This window comes from Triturus cristatus, chromosome 1_1, assembly GCF_964204655.1.
Source record: "Triturus cristatus chromosome 1_1, aTriCri1.1, whole genome shotgun sequence".
Taxonomy (NCBI): domain Eukaryota; kingdom Metazoa; phylum Chordata; class Amphibia; order Caudata; family Salamandridae; genus Triturus; species Triturus cristatus.
This window is the reverse complement of record NC_140579.1, coordinates 1,280,811,049-1,280,830,181: the sequence shown is the minus strand read 5'-3', so window position 1 is coordinate 1,280,830,181 and position 19,133 is coordinate 1,280,811,049. Positions and strand designations below refer to the sequence as shown.

The 19,133-nt window shown below is 53.9% G+C and overlaps 1 protein-coding gene across 12 annotated transcripts in view; it reads left to right on the top strand.

The window, feature by feature from the left end:
- Positions 1–19,133, top strand: part of LOC146871964 (KAT8 regulatory NSL complex subunit 1-like) — a 1,874,485-nt gene that overhangs the window by 1,168,961 nt on the left and 686,391 nt on the right. The window lies entirely within an intron of this gene.

Below are 19,133 nucleotides of genomic sequence, written 5' to 3'. Positions count from 1 at the left end.
AATATGCTTTCAAACTGCTTGCGAAAAGCTTGAGCTTAAAAGAACACTGGTAATAGAAGCAAAAGTGGCACCTGTGGGTAACCAAAAGATTAATTTGCATATGGTCGGCATGGTTCTTCTGCATCATAAATGCACCCCTTTTTACAAATAAATATTTTTAGGTCTCGCCTAGCGTTGCAGAGCGCATGCGCTGCTTGCTCTGCAAGAGTTATAGTTAAGGATATTTCAGAAAGGGACTTAAAGCCCGCCCCGCTTTTCTATAGGTTCCCGTCGTACCTTATGGTAAACGCTGTGTCACCATTAGGTTTTGGCAATTTTGGTTGCCGCCCTGTGACCTCTTGGGACGGCCCACCCAGACAAACGCACGACATCTTTGTTTTTGAGAACGTTTGAAGGGTGTGCGCAGACACTGCTGACAGCCAGCCGTGCCAAGCATCTGTTCACTATTATGTGTTGCCTTGGTGGCTTGCCAGGGAGGCAGCGTGGAGAAGCTCCCCTCCCTCCTGCAAAAGGGCATCCCCCCCCCCCCCCCCCCCCTGGACTCTCCCGAAGAGCAAGAAGGTGGAAAGGGAAGCCTGTGCAGTGGGGGCATAGAATAATATGATTTCACTCGTACACTCTTTTGCGTGGCATAAAATTAAGGCTCTGGTGCGGAGTACCATTTCCAATGGCAGGGTCCATTAAAAGAAAAAAAAAACTTCCTATAGGGTGTCAACAACCCTACGAACGCAGCTGGTCAGAGTTCCAGCCTTAACTAAAAATGTAGTAGGAAAAAGATAAAAATGCTGCTTTTATGGGCCAGGAGATTTAGAGCTTAACCACACTGTGTGATCCTGGGCATATCGCTTACACGCCTACTGCCTCGGTTCCGTCCTCTGCCAAAACTGGGAATGTAAAAGATGAGACAATTAAAATGTTTGTGCTTTTATATGTGCCTGTGTGTACACTTGTTACACGTGTGTGCACAATCTACCCCATCTGTGACCCCCTCCTCTCTAAAAGCACTTTTACAGACACCACTGGACCCGGCGACCCTGGGACCGGTGAGCGCTGCACTATACGGACGCAGTGTAAAATATCACTTTCACACTTCTAACAAGTGCACCAAATGCTGTGCACTGCCCGCTTGTGAATATAAGTACGCCTCCCACAGCCCTAGCGGACAGTGGCCCAGGGCCACGCCTCAGGCCGCATTTTTCTAAATCTAACGAAATTCTCTGTGTCTGGAGCATTCTCACCCATATATGATTAATATATGTAATAGTGCTAGTTTATATAGTGCAAAGTTAACTGGAAGATATTAGAGCGCTTTTACATGAGCACTAGTTACATAATGTTGCACAAAAAGACACTTTCATTTTTAATTGGCACAGGAAGATTAAATAACTGAGCCAACGCTCAGGGTCGCCTCGAACCCTGTTCACCAGCACCAAAGCCTGCTACAGCTGCCGTCAGGCTATGATATCCTCACCTGTTCTGTTGCAGCATTTAGAGTTCAAGAGTTGCTGGGCAGAACTACATTGAATGTTAATTCCTGTCCAGTCTTTAGTTCAAATGTTGTCCTTATCAGCGGTGAGTGACCGGCAGGACGCACACTAGTGTCAGGCTGGTGGCGCGGCTGCACCTAAAGCCATAAACAGCCAAGATCGTCATAAGTTAATGCCAAGCCTGGGCCCTGGGGTTAAGGTTTAGAGCCTCAGCCAGGCAGACACACAGTTTCGGGTTGGAATGGGGAGAGCACAGCATAAGATAGGGAGGCTTCTCACACACAGGTACAAAGTGGACTGTATCAGTGAAAGCTTCCACACCTGCCAGAGGCAAACTTGGGTTCAGCAAGGACATGAGCTGTTAACAGTGCAAGCTTCCGTAAAAGATGAGACAATTTAAATGTTTGTGACTTTATATGTGTCTGTGTGTATACTTGTTACACGTGTGTGCACATTCTACCCCATGTGTGACCCCCTCCTCTGTAAAAACACTTCTACAGGCACCACTGGCACCTGGCGACCCTGGGACCGGTGAGCGCTGCACTATATGCATGCATATCACTTTCACACTTCTAACAAGTGCTCCAAGGCTGCTTTGAAGATGTGATAAAGAGCCCCAGGGGTTACCCAGGTCTGCCTGGAGGGCAGAGCTCTGCTACAGTGGAATGCCAGAGCAGGGGGTGGAGTCGTAAACCATGTTTATCGAAGGAGGAAGGGAGGCCTAGTGTCAGTTACAATATGTTATGTTTTTATACATACTTGAGGCTCTGGGGTTAACCATGTAAATTACGTTCTTTGGCAGGAGTACCTGTATTTACACGCTGCATATAAAAATATGCTCTCTGTATATATTGCACCCATCAATTAATGGTGCAATCAAGTGCTTATTGCAAGTTTCAAATCTAAGCGCTATACCCAACACAATAGCAGCAAAGCGCAGTGGCAGGTGTGTTTATTTGCAACTTATACAGTTTAACCCATATGCGTTTCCCCCTGCCCTGGAACATTAAGCCTGGGATACTGCAAAGCGTGTAATATGTTAGGTTTCAAAACAAAATTCACACTATGATTTAAGCCATACAAATAAGAAATGATATATGTCACCCTACCCCTACTAAAATACAAATATATTGCGTTACAAACCTCCTTTTATTCTGGGTCAAACTTTACTCTGATTAACTCCCAATATTGTTTAGCGGGACTGCCTGTTTTGTATATATATTGCTTCCATCAACTTGTGTTGCAATACAGTGCTTACTGCAAGGTTACAATGTAAGCGCTATGGCCAACAAAAAAAAAAAGTGTTTAAAATCTCCAGCTAGCGGTTAGAGTGAAGCTAATGCTGTGCAGTAGTTCACATACTGAACTACACTATTAATCTGAAAGAAACACGTTAGTTAGATTCCTCACCTTAGAATATCCCCAGGCGTCAGACTGGATCCGGAAGATTTTTCGTCAGCAATACCCCTTGCGCGTCGCTAGGCGTCGTCTGCGGCTCCGCGTCCGTCGTCGGCATCGTGCGCCGGAATGACGTCGTCGGAGTACTTAGACGCCGCCCTCGCGCGCTGACGTCAGTTCTTCTTTTTTCCGCGCCAGTAAGCGCAGATCCGGGAGAGCTACCCCTTTAGTCAATTTTTGACTAACTTTTTGATCCTTTTTGATCCTGTCTATCGACACCGGTGCCGGTAGGATGCCTGGGTTTAAAGCCTGTACGGACTGTAGCAGATTGATGTCGGTTACGGACCATCACCGCCGGTGCCTGTACTGTTTGGGCCTCGACCACGACGCGGAGTCGTGCTCGGACTGTAAGGCCCTGACCTCGAAGGCTAGACGGGAGCGGTCCCGTAAGCTTCTCGAGATTCGCCACTCGGCTCCGCGCGTCTCTCGATCCCGGTCCAGGAGGAGGTCCAAGGATCGGTCGCGGAGCCGCAGCCGACGTCACCATCGGTCGTCGGGATCAAAGTCTTCGGGTAAGTCGAAGCATTCCAAGAAGTCCAAGAGACGTCTTCGCTCTTCGGACTCCCCACGCCGGTCGCGCGACTCGGTCGAGGGTCAGGGTGGTTCCACCCCCGCGGCTCCGGCGGAGCCGCAGGCGCCGCGTCCGTCCCCATACCCTCCAGTCCCTGGGACTAACGCGACGCCGGTGGAAGTCAGTGCCTTCCTCTCGGCCATGAGTAACCTGGCTCCGCCGTCGGCGCCCGCTGGTGCGCCTTCGGGCCCCGCGGACCCGACTGGGTTGCCTTGCCAGCCGGCGGCTCCGGCCCCGGCGCCGTTGACGGCTCCGGCCTCGACGCCGCAAGCGCCCGAGGGACCCGTTCTCGAGTCCCCGTCGACGCCGGTCAACCTTGTCACTCCTCCACCGGCGTGGACTCCGGTTCCACCCCCGACACCGACTCCGCTCGACGCCGTGCCCCAGTTTAGTCCCGGTCCGGGCCCGGCGCCGGTCCGGCGTCGATGGACGCCGAGGTCGACGCCGCTAGAGACACATTTTGTCTACCGCCCGGCTCCGTTACTTTCTCCCCTACACCAGGAGTCGGATGAGGGGGACTACTGGGAGGGATCCGAGGATCCTATGGCCCAACTGTCCCAGGACTGGGCAGATGAACTGGGGGAGGCCAGTGGTCTGGATACCTCGCCAGACACTGGATTCATCTCTCCTCCGACTGTGGCTTCGGAGGAGGGTGCTGCTTTCTCCGTGGTGCTGCGCAAGGCGGCCGCAGCCCTTGGGCTCTAGCTACCTGCCGTGGCTGTGAGGACGAACGTCCTCACTGAGGTGCTTCAATCTGCAGCAAGCTCCACTGAGCCTCTGCTGCCGTTCAATGAAGCCCTCACTGACGTTCTCCAGGGCACCTGGTCCAAGCCCTCCACAGTTCCTCCTGTGGACAGGAATGTTGCCAGGCGCCACCGCCCTGCTCCGGGCGACCCCAGTTTTCTGTCCCAACACCCTACCCCTGAGAGCCTGGTTATCCAGGCCTCCACCTCCCAATCCTCTTTCCCGACCGCCCCGCCGGACCGGGATTCCAAGAGACTGGAGCAGTTTGGCAAGAAACTGTTCTCATCCCTTAGTTTGGGCCTGCGGTCTTTGAACACCGCTTGTCTCTTGGACCGTTATTCCCACTCTCTGTGGGATGCGGTGGAGGACGCGCTGCCCCTGTGTCCGGAGGAGGTCCGGACACGACTTACCCAGGCTCTGGCCGATGGGAGGGATGCCGCGCAACATGCCATACGTTGTGGGCTTGACACCACGGACTCGCTGGGTAGGGCCATTTCCACCACTGTGGCGCTTCGACGTCACGCCTGGCTGCGGTCCACGTCGTTTTCCGGCGATGTCCAGAGCACTCTCATGGACATGCCGTTTGATGGCACTCGCCTGTTTGGCGAGAAGGCGGACCGTGCGCTGAACCGCTTTAAGGACTCCCGGGCTACGGCCAAGTCCTTGGGCCTCTCGGCCCCGCGGTCGCAATCTTCTGCTTTTCGCCCCTTTCGTGGCCAAGGAAGGGGTGCCTCCTCACGTGCGCCTAGCCACCAGCCGCAGAACCAACCTGCGCGCGGTCGTGGACGTGGTTTCCGCCGAGGCGGATCTGGAGGACGACGAGGTCAGCCCACATCCACCCCGGCAGCATCCGCCTCAAAGCCTTCCTAGTCCGAGCTTTCAGGCCCATTCCACGCCAGTGGGCGGCAGAGTTCGCCATCACCTGCTCCACTGGCGGTCCATCACATCGGACAGGTGGGTGCTGCAATTCGTCCGAAGGGGCTACTCCCTCCCCTTCGAGACGACCCCTCCAGCCATGCCACCGCAGCACCACCGTATCTCGGGGGATCACTTGCATCTTCTCCACGAGGAGGTTTTTGCCCTCTTGGCCAAGGGGGCCGTCGAGCGCGTTCCGAGCCCAGAAGTAGGTCGTGGTTGTTATTCCCACTACTTTCTGGTTCCCAAGAAGGGCAAAGGGGGCCTCCGCCCTATCTTGGACCTTCGGAACGTCAATGCCTTCCTCCGGAAGGAAAGGTTCAAGATGTTGACTTTGGCTCAGGTTCTAGCTGCCCTAGACCCCAGAGACTGGATGGTAGCGTTGGACTTGCAGGACGCTTATTTCCACATCCCCGTCCTGCCGGCCCACCGGCGTTACCTGCGGTTCACGGTGGGCCAAGAGCACTTTCAGTTTACCGTGCTCCCCTTCGGCCTCACCAGTGCCCCTCGGGTGTTCACGAAAGTGATGGCGGTGGTCGCAGCTCATCTGCGCAGATCAGGGTTCCAGTCTTCCCCTATCTCGACGACTGGTTGTTGAAGGCGGGCTCGCCCCAGACAGTCGTCTCCCACCTCCAGACTACGGCGGATCTCCTGCATTTGCTGGGGTTTTCCATCAACGTGCCGAAGTCACACCTGAGTCCCTCTCAGAAGCTCCTCTTCATCGGAGCGGTTCTCGATTCGGCGCAGTTCCGGGTCTATCCACCGGAACAGCGGGTTCGGGATATACAGGCCCTGATTCCCATCTTTCGGCCTCTATCCTGGGTTTCGGTCAGGCTAGTGTTGCGGCTTCTGGGGCTGATGGCCTCCTGCATCCTACTAGTGCATCACGCCAGGCGGCGCATGCGGGCTCTGCAGTGGGACCTGAAGTTTCAGTGGGCCCAGCATCACGGCAACCTGTCCGACCATGTCTTGATCTCGGAGGGCACTGCACAGCAGTTGCAGTGGTGGCTCACGGACCGCGATTGGGTCATGGGCAGGAGCCTCTCCCTTCCCCAACCGGAGCATGTCGTAGTGACGGATGCGTCCCTCCTGGGATGGGGTGGCCATATGGGAGAGGCGGAAATCAGAGGCCTCTGGTCTCCGGCGGAGTCTCGTCTCCACATCAACCTGTTGGAGTTGAGGGCGATCCGACTTGCACTGAAAGCCTTCCTTCCCTCTGTCAGGGGCAGTGTCGTGCAGGTGTTCACGGACAACACCACCGCCATGTGGTATTGCAACAAACAGGGCGGGGTGGGGTCGTGGACCCTTTGTCAGGAGGCTCTGCGCCTCTGGACGTGGCTGGAACACCAGGGCGTCACCCTAGTGGTTCAACATCTGGCGGGCTCTCTGAACGCCAGAGCGGACGAACTCAGCCGCCGGTGCATGATGGATCACGAATGGCGTCTGAACTCCGAAGTGGCGCAAGGTCTCTTTCAGCAGTGGGGAGAGCCTTGGTTAGATCTATTCGCCACCGAAGAGAACGCGCAATGTCAGCAGTTCTGCGCGTTGGAATTTCCAAGGCGGCACTCGCTCGGCGACGCTTTTCGTCACGAGTGGAGTTGCGGTCTGTTGTACGCCTTTCCGCCTATACCACTTCTGCCCAGAGTGCTGAAGAAGATCAGGCACGACCGGGCCCAAGTCATCTTGGTGGCTCCGGATTGGGCACGAAGATACTGGTATCCCGAGCTACTCAGTATGTTGACCGATCCCCCGATACGTCTGCCCCTTCGGGAGGATCTTCTGTCGCAGCAGCAGGGGACGGTCCTCCACCCGAACCTGTCCAGCCTCCACCTCCATGCGTGGAGATTGAGCGGCGGCAGTTGATGCCATTCGACTTGCCTCCTGAAGTCTGTGATATCATTCTGGCAGCCAGGCGTCCCTCCACAAAGACGGTATACGCCTGCCGGTGGAACAAATTTGTGGCATGGTGCACAGCAAAGGCTGTGGATCCCCTTTCCGCCCCTCTTTCTGAGGTTCTCCTCTTTCTTCTTTCTCTGGCCCGGCAGGGCTCTGCCCTGGGCACCCTGAAAGGTTATCTTGCTGCCATCTCTGCCTTCTTGCGGCTTCCTGATCAGCCTTCTCTTTTCAAGTCCCCTGTGGTTACACGCTTTCTAAAAGGCATTACTCACACGTTCCCTCCTGTCCCTTTTGTAATGCCTCAGTGGGACTTGAATCTGGTCTTGACATTCCTGATGTGCGCTCCCTTCGAGCCTCTTCACAATTGTCCTCTTAGTCTTCTGACTCTTAAGACTGCTTTTCTGGTAGCCATCACCTCGGCTAGACGGGTGAGTGAGCTCCAGGCTTTATCTTCAAAGCCTCCTTTTCTGTCTGTTCATCCGGACAAGGTTGTCCTTCGGCCTCGTCCCTCCTTTCTTCCGAAAGTGGTGACTCCATTTCATCTTGGGCAGTCTGTCACCTTGCCCACCTTCTTTCCGCCTCCGCATCCTTCCAAGGAGGAAGAGAGGCTCCACCGTCTGGACCCAAAACGTGCGCTCTCCTTTTATTTGGACCGCACAAAGCAGTTCCGGGTGGACGACCAACTTTTTGTTGGATACGTGGGTGCTAAGAAGGGGAAAGCTGTGCACAAACGGACCATCTCTCGGTGGGTCGTTTTGTGCATCAAAATTTGTTACTCTTTGGCAAAAAAGGACCCTCCTGTTGGGCTGCGCGCCCATTCTACTCGGGCCACAGCGGCTACTACTGCCTTGGGACGGGGAGTCCCTTTGCAGGACATCTGTCAGGCGGCGATGTGGGCTTCGCTACACACGTTTGCCAGGCATTATTGCCTTGACAGCCAAGTCCGGAGGGGTGGCTTCTTTGGCCGTTCTGTCCTCCAGGACTTTCTGGTGTGATCTTGGTTCGCAGACCCACCACCGGGGATGGTATTGCTTGGGTATCTATTCTAAGGTGAGGAATCTAACTAACGTGTTTCTTTCAGATGAACAAGTTACTTACCTTCGGTAACGATGTATCTGTAAGAAACATTAGTTAGTTAGATTCCTCACCGACCCACCCATCCTCCCCGTTCTGCGAACTGACATCTAGGGTTAAGGTTATCCTTTTCAGGCCCCTAGATTTTATTTTTGGCACCAGTGTCGGTCTTTGCATGGCTCTGCGTTCCTGGCGCGGAAGGCTATGTACAAGAACTGACGTCAGCGCGCGAGGGCGGCGTCTAAGTACTCCGACGACGTCATTCCGGCGCACGACGCCGACGACGGACGCGGAGCCGCAGACGACGCCTAGCGACGCGCAAGGGGTATTGCTGACGAAAAATCTTCCGGATCCAGTCTGACGCCTGGGGATATTCTAAGGTGAGGAATCTAACTAACTAATGTTTCTTACAGATACATCGTTACCGAAGGTAAGTAACTTGTTCAATAAAACCCTACACCATGGCGCTATTATATGTGCACAGTACCACCTGCTTGTATAGTGTGTAAAAATAAACTGTCTTTATAGTCTGAAACTTATATGTGTGGCTCACTTTCACACTTCTAACAAGTGCACCGAATGCTGTGCGCTGCCCACTTGTTAATATAAGTGCGCCTCCCACAGCCCTAGCGCACAATGTTTTGGCATACACAGCATGTGGTCATGCAGGTATTGTCATAATTTAGCAATTTATAGGCAGTGTCACTTTAACGTAATTTGTCAATGAAACACCGACCCCTCTCAAATACGTGAAACAATCACAGATGCATGTAATCCAGTTTGTTTTATCAGTGTAATATAGATGAGATGTCCTGTTGCTTTCTTTTTTTCTCTCACTAATTCATCTGTCTAATAGTGCATAATTGATGACATATACTGTATACTTTTTAGAAAAGAAAAACAATATAAAAAACAATCTCATTTACAATGCTAACGGCTTTAAACAATGTCACTGCGAGACCTATTGCATTGTAAATGCTTGTTATGGCACATGCTACAGCAGAATTCTCTTGACAATAATTCATTGTATCAACTTCTCACAGATTAAATTGAACCAGTCGGTAGTTAGTCACCCACTCTTGTACCATGTCAGATATGCACTGCAGCAGAAGCAGTAATGAACAGACCTGTCCTAATATCTTTGTGCAGCTACTTCAGCTCATCTGCAGAGTAGATGGTTATACCAGGGGTCTCCAACTCTACTTATGTTCCATGAAACTACTCCTGCGCCATTAATATTAGAGACGTAATAGCAACCACATTTAAATAAAATTACCGTTAGTAGTCCTCCTTTGCAAGATTACCAGGAGGGACCACTCAGTGCATCAGACATGGTTGCCAGCAGTAATGTAAACAAGCATTTGCAATGCAGTAGGTCTCACATTTACACAAGTTTAAGCTATTGGCATTGTAAATGACAATGCCTTTTATTTATGTTTTGGTTTTTAAAACATAAATAAGACCTTGTGATTTACAGTGCCAATAGCTTCAACTCGCGTAAATGAGACCTATTGCATTGCAAATACTTGTTTCATCCCAGCTACTTGGCTCTGCCCTGCATGAGACTTCCTACCTGGAGAATGACAATGCTGTCCAGAACTGCCCATTCCTTTCTGACATCAGTGACCTTGCATGACCTCCCACTTTTACCCTTACTTTATCAGTACCACAGAATCAGTACTTCAAGGTTATTTTTTGCCCAAATATTCTTCTGGGTGACAGTTCCATGGATTTACAACACAGTCAGTAAATCAAGGCCATTACACTACAAGTCTTTGCTCATAGGCAGGACCACTGGAATAACGCAATCTTGTGGCCGCCGCATTCTCGGACTATTTACATATTTTCCACACTTGCCGCATGATTCAAATCTTCTGTATCAGTTGCGAACATTGATTCTAGCTCGGGTAGATCAAAAGAGGCTTAAAAGACTATCAGCCTTGGTCCCCCGGAGGGACAGATGGTTTGCAAAGATTAACTGTCAACATTTCGTTGCTGACGGCTGTATTCGTGTGTTAGAGTGCTGCTAATGAGGAGAAACGTTTGCCCAGACAGTACTACTGTGTTGTAAAATGTAAAATAGCAAAATATTGCGACAGAATGTGCCATATTACGCTGCATCATTGCACCTCTTCTGTGTCTGGTTAGGTTTGTACCTCTCCAGTCCCTGCAACACCTGTTCTGACCTGGGTCTCAGGCTCTGCAACAGCTCTGCTGACCTGGGTCTCAGGCTCTGCAACAGCTCTGCTGACCTGGTTCTCTGGCTCTACAGCAGCTCTGCTGACCTGGCTCTACAGCAGCTCTGCTGACCTGGTTCTCTGGCTCTAGAGCGGCTCTGCTATCCTGGTTCTCTGGCACTAGAGTGACTCTGCTGACCTGGTTCTCTGGCTCTAGAGCGGCTCTGCTGACCTGGTTCTCTGGCTCTAGAGCAGCTCTGCTGACCTGGTTCTCTGGCTCTAGAGCAGCTCTGCTGACCTGGTTCTTTGGCTCTAGAGCAGCTCTGCTGACCTGGTTCTCTGGCTCTAGAGCAGCTCTGCTGACCTGGTTCTCTGGCTCTAGAGCAGCTCTGCTGACCTGGTTCTCAGGCTCTACCGCAGCTCTGCTGACCTGGCTCTCTGGCTCTACTAAGGCTCTGCTGACCTGGTTCTCAGGCTCTACAGCAGCTTGCTAATCTGTTTCTTTGGCTCTACTGACCTGGTTCTCTGGCTGTAGAGCGGCTCTGCTGACCTGGTTCTCTGGCTCTACAGCAGCTCTGCTGACCTGGTTCTCTGGCTCAAGAGCAGCTCTGCTTACCTGGTTCTCTGGCTTTAGAGCAGCTCTGCTGACCTGGTTCTCTGGCTCTAGAGCAGCTCTGCTGACCTGTTTCTCTGGCTCTAGAGCAGCTTGCTAATCTGGTTCTTTGGCTCTGCTGACCTGGTTCTCTGGCTCTAGAGTGGCTCTGCCGACCAGTTCTCTGGCTATACAGCAGAACTGCTAACCAGGTTCTCTGGCCCTACAATAGCTCTGCTGACCTGGTTCTTAGGCTCTAGTTCGGCTCTGCTGACCTGGTTCTCTTGCTCTAGAGCGGCTCTGCTGACCAGGTTCTCTGGCTATACAACAGCTCTGCTAACCTGGTTCTTTGGCTCTAGAGCAGCTCTGCTGACCTGGTTCTTTGGCTCTAGAGCAGCTCAGCTTATCTGGTTGTTTGGCTCTAGAGCAGCTCTGCTGATCTGGTTTTCAGGCTCTAGGGCAGCTCTGCTAACATGGTTCTCTGGCTCTAGAGCAGCTCTGCTGACTTGGTTCTCTGGCTCTAGAGCAGCTCTGCTGACTTGGTTCTCTGGCTCTAGAGCAGCTCTGCTGACCTGGTTCTCTGGCTCTAGAGCAGCTCTGCTGACCTGGTTCTCTGGCTCTAGAGCAGCTCTGCTGACCTGGTTCTCTGGCTATTGAGCAGCTCTGCTGACCTGGTTCTCTGGCTATTGAGCAGCTCTGCTGACCTGGTTCTTAGGCTCTACAGCAGCTTGCTAATCTGTTTCTTTGGCTCTGCTGACCTGGTTCTCTGGCTGTAGAGCTGCTCTGCTGACCAGTTCTCTGGCTATACAGCAGAACTGCTAACTGGGATTCTCTGGCCCTACAACATTTCTGCTGACCTGGTTCTCAGGCTCTAGTTCGGCTCTGCTGACCTGGTTCTCCGGCTCTAGAGCGGCTCTGCTGACCTGCTTCTCAGTCTTTAGAGCAGCTCTTCTGACCTGGTTCTCTGGCTCTAGAGCAGGACTGCTGACCTGGTTCTTTGGTTCTAGAGCGGCTCTGCTGACCTGGTTCTCATGCTCTAGGACAGCTCTGCTGACCTGGTTCTCTGGCTCTATAGCGGCTCTGCTGATCTGGTTCTCAGGCTCTAGGGCAGCTCTGCTGACCTGGTTCTCTGGCTCTAAACCGGCTCTGCTGACCTGGTTCTCAGGCTCTAAAGCGGCTTCGCTGACCTGGTTCTCAGGCTCTAAAGCAGCTCTGCTGACCTGGTTCTCTGGCTCTAGTGTGGCTCTGCTGACCTGGTTCTCTGGCTCTATGGCAGCTCTGCTGACCTGGTTCTCAGGCTCTAGAGCAGCTCTGTTGACTTGGTGGTTCTCTGGCTCTAGAGCAGCTCTGCTGACATGGTTCTCTGGCTCTAGTGTGGCTCTGCTGACCTGGTTCTCAGGCTCTAGGGCAGCTCTGCTGACCTGGTTCTCTGGCTCTAAAGAAGCTCTACTGACCTGATTCTCTGGCTGTAGAGCGGCTCTGCTGACATGGTTGTTTGGCTCTAAAGCGGCTCTGCTGACTTGCTTCTCTTGCTCTAGAGCAGCTCTGCAGACTTGCTTCTCTTGCTCTAGAGCAGCTCTGCTGACCTGGTTCTCTGGCTCTACAGCAGCTCTGCTGACCTGGTTCTCTGGCTCTAGAGCAGCTCTGCTGACCTGGTTCTCTGGCTCTAGAGCAGCTCTGCTGACTTGATTCTCTGGCTCTAGAGCAGCTCTGCTGACATGGTTCTCTGGCTCTGCAGCAGCTCTGCAGACCTGGTTCTCTGGCTCTACAGCAGCTCTGCTGACCTGGTTCTCTGGCTGTAGAGCGGCTCTGCCAACCAGTTCTCTGGCTATACAGCAGAACTGCTAACTAGGTTCTCTGGCCCTACAACAGCTCTGCTGACCTGGTTCTCAGGCTCTAGTTCGGCTCTGCTGACCTGGTTCTCTGGCTCTAGAGCAGCTCTGCTGACCTGGTTCTCAGGCTCTATAGCAGCTCTGCTGACCTGGTTCTCAGGCTCTACAGCAGCCTTGCTGACCTGGCTCTCTGGCTATACTAAGGCTCTGCTGACCTGGTTCTCTGGCTCTAAAGCAGCTCTGGTGACTTGGTTCTCTGGCTCTAGAGCAGCTCTGCTGACCTGGTTCTCAGGCTCTAAAGCAGCTCTGGTGACCTGGCTCTAGTGCGGCTCTGCTGCCATGGTTCTCTGGCTCTAGAGCAGCTCTGCTGACCTGGTTCTCAGGCTAGGGCAGCTCTGCTGACCTGGTTCTCTGGCTCTAGAGCGACTCTGCTGATCTGGTTCTCAGGCTCTAGGGCAGCTCTGCTGACCTGGTTCTCTGGATCTAAAGCGGCTCTGCTGACCTGGTTCTCTGGATCTAAAGCGGCTCTGCTGACCTGGTTCTCTGGATCTAAAGCGGCTCTGCTGACCTGGTTCTCAGGCTCTAAAGCGGCTGTGCTGGCCTGGTTCTCTGGCTCTAGTGCGGCTCTGCTGACCTGGTTTTCTGGCTCTAGAGCATCTCTGCTGACCTGGTTCTACAGCAGCTCTCCTGACCTGGTTCTAACACAGCTCTGCTGACCTGATTCTCTGGCTCTACAGCAGCTCTGCATACCTGGTTCTCTGGCTCTACAGCAGCTCTGCAGACCTGGTTCTCTGGCTCTACAGCAGCTCTGCTGACCTGGTTCTCTGGCTGTAGAGCGGCTCTGCCAACCAGTTCTCTGGCTATACAGCAGAACTGCTAACTAGGTTCTCTGGCCCTACAACAGCTCTGCTGACCTGGTTCTCAGGCTCTAGTTCGGCTCTGCTGACCTGGTTCTCTGGCTCCACAGCAGCTCTGCTGACCTGGTTCTCAGGCTCTACAGCAGCTCTGGTGACCTGGCTCTAGTGCGGCTCTGCTGCCATGGTTGTCTGGCTCTAGAGCAGCTCTGCTGACCTGGTTGTCTGGCTCTAGAGCAGCTCTGCTGACTTGGTTCTCTGGCTCTAGAGCAGCTCTGCTGACCTGGTTCTCTGGCTCTACAGCAGCTCTGCTGACCTGGTTCTCTGGCTCTAGTGCGGCTCTGCTGACCTGGTTCTCAGGCTCTAAAGCGGCTCTGCTGACCTGGTTCTCAGGCTCTAAAGCGGCTGTGCTGGCCTGGTTCTCTGGCTCTAGTGCGGCTCTGCTGACCTGGTTTTCTGGCTCTAGAGCGGCTCTGTCGACCTGGTTCTCTGGCTGTACAGCGGCTCTGCTGACCTGGTTCTCTGGCTCTAGAGCATCTCTGCTGACCTGGTTCTACAGTAGCTCTGCTGACCTGTTTATTTGGCTCTACAGCAGCTCTGCTGACCTGGTTCTAACACAGCTCTGCTGACCTGATTCTCTGGCTCTTGAGCAGCTCTGCTGACCTGGTTCTCTGGCTCTAGAGCAGCTCTGCTGACTTGGTTCTCTGGCAATTGAGCATCTCTGCTGACCTGGTTCTCTGGCTCTACAGCAGCTCTGCTGACCTGGTTCTCTGGCTCTACAGCAGCTCTGCTGACCTGGTTCTCAGGCTCTACAGCAGCTTGCTAATCTGTTTCTTTGGCTCTGCTGACCTGGTTCTCTGGCTGTAGAGCGGCTCTGCTGACCAGTTCTCTGGCTATACAGCAGAACTGCTAACTGGGTTCTCTGGCTGTACAGCGGCTCTGCTGACATGGTTGTTTGGCTCTAAAGCGGCTCTGCTGACCTGGTTCTCAGTCTCTAGAGCAGCTCTTCTGACCTGGTTCTAGAGCGGCTCTGCTGACCTGGTTCTCATGCTCTAGGGCAGCTCTGCTGACCTGGTTCTCTGGCTCTAAAGTGGCTCTGCTGACCTGGTTCTCTGGCTGTAAAGCGGCTCTGCTGACCTGGTTCTCAGGCTCTAAAGCGGCTCTGCTGGCCTGGTTCTCTGGCTCTAGTGCGGCTCTGCTGACCTGGTTTTCTGGCTCTAGAGCTGCTCTGTCGACCTGGTTCTCTGGCTCTAGAGCAGGAATGCTGACCTGGTTCTCTGGTTCTAGAGCGGCTCTGCTGACCTGGTTCTCATGTCTAGGGCAGCTCTGCTGACCTGGTTCTCTGGCTCTAGAGCGGCTCTGCTGATCTGGTTCTCAGGCTCTAGGGCAGCTCTGCTGACCTGGTTCTCAGGCTCTAAAGCGGCTCTGCTGACCTGGTTCTCAGGCTCTAAAGCGGCTCTGCTGACCTGGTTCTCAGGCTCTAAAGCGGCTCTGCTGACCTGGTTCTCTGGCTCTACAGCAGCTCTGCTGACCTGGTTCTCTGGCTCTACAGCAGCTCTGCTGACCTGGTTCTCAGGCTCTAGAGCAGCTCTGCTGACCTGGTTCTCAGGCTCTAGAGCAGCTCTGCTGACCTGGTTCTCTGGCTCTCGTGCGGCTCTGCTGACCTGGTTCTCAGGCTCTAGGTCAGCTCTGCTGACCCGGTTCTTTGGCTCTACAGCAGCTCTGCTGACCTGGTTCTCTGGCTCTAGAGCAGCTCTGCTGACCTGGTTCTTTGGCTCTAGGGCAGCTCTGCTAACCTGGTTCTCTGGCTCTAGAGAAGCTCTGCTGACCTGGTTCTCTGGCTCTAGAGCAGCTCTGCTGACCTGGTTCTCAGGCTCTAAAGCGGCTCTGCTGACCTGGTTCTCAGGCTCTAGTGCGGCTCTGCTGACCTGGTTCTCAGGCTCTAGTGCGGCTCTGCTGACCTGGTTCTCTGGCTCTAGGGCAGCTGTGGTGACCTGGTTCTCTGGCTCTAAAGAAGCTCTACTGACCTGGTTCTCTGGCTGTACAGCGGCTCTGCTGACATGGTTGTTTGGCTCTAAAGCGGCTCTGCTGACTTGCTTCTCTTGCTCTAGAGCAGCTCTGCTGACTTGCTTCTCATGCTCTAGAGCAGCTCTGCTGACTTGCTTCTCTGGCTCTTCAACAGCTCTGCTGACCTGGTTCTACAGCAGGACTGCTGACCTGGTTCTCTGGCTCTACAGCAGCTCTGCTGACCTGGTTCTCTGGCTCTAGAGCAGCTCTGCTGAACTGATTCTCTGGCTCTAGAGAAGCTCTGCTGACCTGGTTCTCTGGCTCTACAGCAGCTCTGCTGACCTGGTTCTCTGGCTCTAGTGCGGCTCTGCTGCCATGGTTCTCTGGCTCTAGAGCAGCTCTTCTGACTTGGTTCTCTGGCTCTAGAGCAGCTCTGCTGACCTGGTTCTCTGGCTCTAGTGCGGCTCTGCTGACCTGGTTCTCTGGCTCTAGTGCGGCTCTGCTGACCTGGTTCTCAGGCTCTAGGGCAGCTCTGCTGACCTGGTTCTCTGGCTCTAAAGCGGCTCTGCTGACCTGGTTCTCAGGCTCTAAAGCGGCTGTGCTGGCCTGGTTCTCTGGCTGTACAGCGGCTCTGCTGACCTGGTTCTCTGGCTCTAGAGCAGCTCTGCTGACCTGGTTCTACAGAAGCTCTGCTGACCTGTTTATTTGGCTCTACAGCAGCTCTGCTGACCTGGTTCTAACACAGCTCTGCTGACCTGATTCTCTGGCTCTTGAGCAGCTCTGCTGACCTGGTTCTCTGGCTCTAGAGCAGCTCTGCTGACTTGGTTCTCTGGCAAGTGAGCATCTCTGCTGACCTGGTTCTCTGGCTCTACAGCAGCTCTGCTGACCTGGTTCTTAGGCTCTACAGCAGCTTGCTAATCTGTTTCTTTGGCTCTGCTGACCTGGTTTTTTGGCTGTAGAGCGGCTCTGCTGACCAGTTCTCTGGCTATACAGCAGAACTGCTAACTGGGTTCTCTGGCTGTACAGCGGCTCTGCTGACATGGTTGTTTGGCTCTACAGCAGCTCTGCAGACCTGGTTCTCTGGCTCTAGTGCGGCTCTGCTGCCATGGTTCTGTGGCTCTAGAGCAGCTCTGCTGACCTGGTTCTCTGGCTCTAGAGCGGGTCTGCTGACCTGGCTCTACAGCAGCTCTGCAGACCTGGTTCTCTGGCTCTACAGCAGCTCTGCAGACCTGGTTCTCTGGCTCTCTGGCTCTACAGCAGCTCTGCTGACCTGGTTCTCTGACTGTAGAGCGGCTCTGCCAACCAGTTCTCTGGCTATACAGCAGAACCGCTAACTAGGTTCTCTGGCTCTACAACAGCTCTGCTAACCTGGTTCTCAGGCTCTAGTTCGGCTCTGCTGACCTGGTTCTCTGGCTCTAGAGCGGGTCTGCTGACCAGGTTCTCTGGCTCTACAACAGCTCTGCTGACCTGGTTCTCAGGCTCTAAAGCGGCTCTGCTGACCTGGTTCTCTGGCTCTACAGCAGCTCTGCTGACCTGGTTCTCTGGCTCTACAGCAGCTCTGCTGACCTGGTTCTCAGGCTCTAGAGCAGCTCTGCTGACCTGGTTCTCAGGCTCTAGAGCAGCTCTGCTGACCTGGTTCTCTGGCTCTCGTGCGGCTCTGCTGACCTGGTTCTCAGGCTCTAGGTCAGCTCTGCTGACCCGGTTCTCTGGCTCTACAGCAGCTCTGCTGACCTGGTTCTCTGGCTCTAGAGCAGCTCTGCTGACCTGGTTCTTTGGCTCTAGGGCAGCTCTGCTAACCTGGTTCTCTGGCTCTAGAGAAGCTCTGCTGACCTGGTTCTCTGGCTCTAGAGCAGCTCTGCTGACCTGGTTCTCAGGCTCTAAAGCGGCTCTGCTGACCTGGTTCTCAGGCTCTAGTGCGGCTCTGCTGACCTGGTTCTCAGGCTCTAGTGCGGCTCTGCTGACCTGGTTCTCTGGCTCTAGGGCAGCTGTGGTGACCTGGTTCTCTGGCTCTAAAGAAGCTCTACTGACCTGGTTCTCTGGCTGTACAGCGGCTCTGCTGACATGGTTGTTTGGCTCTAAAGCGGCTCTGCTGACTTGCTTCTCTTGCTCTAGAGCAGCTCTGCTGACTTGCTTCTCATGCTCTAGAGCAGCTCTGCTGACTTGCTTCTCTGGCTCTTCAACAGCTCTGCTGACCTGGTTCTACAGCAGGACTGCTGACCTGGTTCTCTGGCTCTACAGCAGCTCTGCTGACCTGGTTCTCTGGCTCTAGAGCAGCTCTGCTGAACTGATTCTCTGGCTCTAGAGAAGCTCTGCTGACCTGGTTCTCTGGCTCTACAGCAGCTCTGCTGACCTGGTTCTCTGGCTCTAGTGCGGCTCTGCTGCCATGGTTCTCTGGCTCTAGAGCAGCTCTTCTGACTTGGTTCTCTGGCTCTAGAGCAGCTCTGCTGACCTGTTTCTCTGGCTCTAGTGCGGCTCTGCTGACCTGGTTCTCTGGCTCTAGTGCGGCTCTGCTGACCTGGTTCTCAGGCTCTAGGGCAGCTCTGCTGACCTGGTTCTCTGGCTCTAAAGCGGCTCTGCTGACCTGGTTCTCAGGCTCTAAAGCGGCTGTGCTGGCCTGGTTCTCTGGCTGTACAGCGGCTCTGCTGACCTGGTTCTCTGGCTCTAGAGCAGCTCTGCTGACCTGGTTCTACAGAAGCTCTGCTGACCTGTTTATTTGGCTCTACAGCAGCTCTGCTGACCTGGTTCTAACACAGCTCTGCTGACCTGATTCTCTGGCTCTTGAGCAGCTCTGCTGACCTGGTTCTCTGGCTCTAGAGCAGCTCTGCTGACTTGGTTCTCTGGCAAGTGAGCATCTCTGCTGACCTGGTTCTCTGGCTCTACAGCAGCTCTGCTGACCTGGTTCTTAGGCTCTACAGCAGCTTGCTAATCTGTTTCTTTGGCTCTGCTGACCTGGTTTTTTGGCTGTAGAGCGGCTCTGCTGACCAGTTCTCTGGCTATACAGCAGAACTGCTAACTGGGTTCTCTGGCTGTACAGCGGCTCTGCTGACATGGTTGTTTGGCTCTACAGCAGCTCTGCAGACCTGGTTCTCTGGCTCTAGTGCGGCTCTGCTGCCATGGTTCTGTGGCTCTAGAGCAGCTCTGCTGACCTGGTTCTCTGGCTCTAGAGCGGGTCTGCTGACCTGGCTCTACAGCAGCTCTGCAGACCTGGTTCTCTGGCTCTACAGCAGCTCTGCAGACCTGGTTCTCTGGCTCTCTGGCTCTACAGCAGCTCTGCTGACCTGGTTCTCTGACTGTAGAGCGGCTCTGCCAACCAGTTCTCTGGCTATACAGCAGAACCGCTAACTAGGTTCTCTGGCTCTACAACAGCTCTGCTAACCTGGTTCTCAGGCTCTAGTTCGGCTCTGCTGACCTGGTTCTCTGGCTCTAGAGCGGGTCTGCTGACCAGGTTCTCTGGCTCTACAACAGCTCTGCTGACCTGGTTCTCAGGCTCTATAGCAGCTCTGCTGACCTGGTTCTCAGGCTCTAC